The 3,846-nt window shown below is 50.4% G+C and overlaps 1 protein-coding gene across 3 annotated transcripts in view; it reads left to right on the top strand.

Annotated features, from left to right (window-relative positions):
• Positions 1-710, top strand: part of LOC118452423 (prostate stem cell antigen-like) — a 15,657-nt gene extending 14,947 nt beyond the window's left edge. For all 3 annotated transcript variants that reach the window (XR_004842191.1, XR_004842189.1, XR_004842190.1), the window contains one exon: positions 22-710. The gene's annotated coding sequence lies outside the window, so the exon portion shown is untranslated. The remainder of the gene's footprint in view (positions 1-21) is intronic.
• Positions 711-3,846: the final 3,136 nt, after the last annotated feature.

Below are 3,846 nucleotides of genomic sequence, written 5' to 3' on the forward strand. Positions count from 1 at the left end.
TCTTTCCCTTGTTTGGTCAAGGCTTTTTGTCTTTGTGGAAGAGGATCACCAAGAAGTGCTCCGAGACCTGTCCACACCACAACTTCAGCCTGGGCCTGGCTACCTACACCTCATACTGCTGCAAAACCTTCTTGTGCAACCTGAGCGCGTGCCCAGGACCCAGGCTAGCTCGGGACTGAGATGGCAGGGAGTCCCATGCCAGTGTACTTCACCTGCTCAGCAGTGGTGGGAGAAAGGGGCTCCTGAAGGCCTGAAGAGCATGGTCAGAATCCCCCAGGAGGGTATGGACATTGAACACACTGCAGAATAGATAAAGTATTACGGTGACCGCCTCCTGGCCTGTGTTGCCTCCCAACCTGTAGCTTCTCACTTGCTTCTCATGCATGAGCTCTGTTGTGCCGGCAGCTTGATGGAGAAGCGGCTGTGCTATGTCCTGCACCCTGAAGGGGAGAAATGCTGCTTCTGCATGTCCTTCAAATCTCTAGAGGGGTTTCTCCTGCAATCTTACTTTATCTTGGGTGGAGCTGGGAGACTCCAGACTCAGGGAGTGGGGTGGGCAAAAATAACAACCCCTCTGTTCCAACTCAGAAGGGAAACTGTGCAAGCTCCCAGGGTTGCTTCTGGGGAAGTGAAAAAGGCAGTCCTGAAAGGAGGCTGTAGCAAGGTGGTGGTTGGTCTCTTCTCCTTGGTAATGGGTGATAGGACAAGGGGAAATGGCCTCAAGTTGTGCCAGGGCAGCGTGAGGTTAGACATTGGGAACAATTCCTTCCCCAAAGGGCTGTCAAGCACTGGAAGGGGCTGCCCAGGGAAGGGGTCGAGTCCCCACCCCTGGGGGGATTTAAAAGCTGGGCAGATGCGGTGCTGAGGGCCAGGGTTTGGGGGTGGGATGGCAGGGGTAGGGGAACGGTTGGGCTTGATGATCTTAAAGGGCTTTTCCAACCCAAATGATTCTATGATTCTATAAAAGCTTGAGCCTGTGATAGATGCTAACCACAACTCTCCCACCTTGTACCCCTCACCTCCTCCATGTAGCCTCTCACTCCCAGCCCCAGTTAGGGACAATGACATCCCCCTGTGCCCCATTAAGTCAGACACACCAGCCACATAGCTCTTCCCGTCGGCTCTGCCTGTGGCACCACATTTTTATCAAAATTATGCTTATCCGCACAGCCTGCACATCTGTGCACATCTGTTTATCTGCATTCTTTGTCCCCCCCTCCACTTCCAGCAGCTGTCCTTGGTCATCCCTTTCTTTGTGTTGCCTTGCTTGCTCATGGCTGTTTGAGTCAAGCGACCTTACCCAGGACTAGCACCACCCTGGACCTACCACTTGGTATTGTGTCTCCATTGACCTGTCCCTCCGACATCCCCCAGAGCAACCACAGGGTAATGAAATGTCTCTGCAGCATTTGGGTTGAGCTGCTGAGGAACAGTAGAGGGGTTTATAAGAGAAGAATACAGATTTTAGAGAGGCCGAATATTTCATGTAGATGTTTCCAGAGGCTGCAGAGAAATGAGGGTAAAAGGAAGCTTAAAAAATGAACAATGATGAGAGCTCAGAGATTTTTCATTGCCAGACATACTGCTGAATGCCTCTCCCTCTTCCCAAGCAGCACTTTTTGGAGGAGTTTTGGTCTGGCAAAAGCAGGGAAAAGCTTAAACTTGGGTCAAAGTCCCAAATCTGCAAAACATTGCTCAGCCAAGGGATGGATGATGCTCTGCGCTGTGCTTCAAACCCAACCCTGGTAAACAAGAGGCACAAAAGGGGCTTTGAGCCGTGCCAAGCACGTCTGCCTTGGGCAAGTGCCCGTGGCTGCTCTGGATGAATGCCTTCTTCTGAAGTGCTGTATAACGGGAGTCTTCAGAGATGTGCGCTCTCTTTTATTAATCAACTTCTACTTTCCCTTACCCCCTCCTTCTCACAGTTACGCCATGCTGCGAGGGCAGATATCCGTGCCAAAGGAGCCATGCTGGGTGATGCACCTCCCTTTACCTCTTCATTAGACCGTGATCTCCTTCGTGCCCTATTTAGGAATTTGCATTTTTCGCCCTGAAGCAATCCAAGCCCCATCCTGTCCCTCAGCTTGAATGCTCAAAAGCTCTATTTTACTCCTCACACAATATTTTCTCATAAAAAAAGGACTTGTGTGGTGTTTTTTTTTTTTTCCTGCGTGCTGGAATTATTCAGCTCTCTGAAAGTACTGAGGAATCCCAGTTGGACAGACTCTAATAATTAATATTTCATTGTGTTGGATTTACACATCCTGCCGTAGCGGAGACAGAGTCCCCCACAGCCTGCAGGAAAACACAGTTGGGTATTTTTTTGCTGCTTTAAAGCAAAACTGGCTGTTTTTTTGCTTGGTTTGGTCTGCCTTTGCTGCAGAAAAGCGTTCTTGTATCTCATGGCTAATATAAGAGGGAATAAATCATCCTGGGCATAGTTGAAGAGCAAAGGATTATTTTCCTTGCCCAAAGGGCACTTGCAGCTCAAGGACGTTGAAATCTGCCCTCCTCCCATGGTGCAAAGCTACCCTGGTGGCAATTAGTCCTCTCCAATGCACCTGAGCTGTGCAGGGAGGAAGAAGAGGTGGGTGTGATTCCTAATCACTAATTTTGACCAGGAATTAGGGCCAACTGGGACCACAGAGAGATGGAGATCATTAGCCTGTGGACGAGGCCGACCAGAAAATTACTCCGAGCCTGTGCCCCTTGCTGTATCATTGTGCAAGGCAGAATTCACCCCTTGAGTTTGAAAGGTGCTCACAGGACCCTAAACAGAAATGAGGCCGTCCAGAAAATTACTCTGAGCCTGTGCCCCTTGCTGTATCACTGTGCAAGGCAGAACTCACCCCTTGGGTTTGAAAGGTGCTCACAGGACCCTAAACAGAAAGGGGTTGTGTGCTGGGTGGAAAGGAACTAGTTGTTATCATCACTACAGACTGCACTGAGCTTCTCCGACCCCAGTCAAAGATGCGATGGTGATGGGAGAGGTGGGAGAGAGGTGAAGGAGCCTTTCTGTTCTCGCCAGCACAGGGGCAGGGCTCAGGTGCAACACCCGAGCAGTTCGGGGCATGGCACAGTGCAAAAGAGACGACTCAGCTGGAGATGGTCCAGGGTGTGGGAGAAAGATGCTACAGAGACTCGGCACGGAGTTATCACAGACATTTGTGGAGGGGATACTCAACCATCCAGACATGGGGAGAGAGGGGAGAGGGCTGTTGTGCCCCAAAAGGATTAACAGATCCTGGTGCAAGGCATGGAGATAGGTCCATGGAGAAAGAAGAGCCCAAGCTCAGCACTTAGAAGAGGCAGCATAAAGCACAGAGCCCTTTCAGTGACGGGGGCTGGCAGGCAAACACAGCATGGGGATGAAGCAACAAACAATTACAAATGGCATAATAAAGGCCTGGTGGCAGATAATAACCAGCAGTTTAAATACCTAAGGGAGTCATCGGATGGACGTCAGGGGGCAGTTGTGATGTGGCTCCTTCGGATCCAGGCTGTAGGACAGTTGGACTCGCTGTGTGTGGTTGTCACCCTTCCCTTCGGCTATCAGAGCTACCAGCTTACAGCCTCCAACAGCCAAACCCACGCGATAAATTTAGCCCTGCACCAAGCTGTGTGTGTGGGCAAGGCTGGAGGAGTGCTGGGAGGGAGGCTGGAAGTGGGATTCTGCAGCATTTGGGTTGAGCTGCTGAGGAACAGTAGAGGGGTTTATAAGAGAAGAATACAGATTTTAGAGAGGCCGAATATTTCATGTAGATGTTTCCAGAGGCTGCAGAGAAATGAGGGTAAAAGGAAGCTTAAAAAATGAACAATGATGAGCGCTCGGAGATTTTTCATTGC

Source organism: Egretta garzetta, unplaced genomic scaffold (genome assembly GCF_000687185.1).
Source record: "Egretta garzetta isolate BGI_Z169 unplaced genomic scaffold, ASM68718v1 scaffold495, whole genome shotgun sequence".
Classification (NCBI taxonomy): Eukaryota; Metazoa; Chordata; class Aves; order Pelecaniformes; family Ardeidae; genus Egretta; species Egretta garzetta.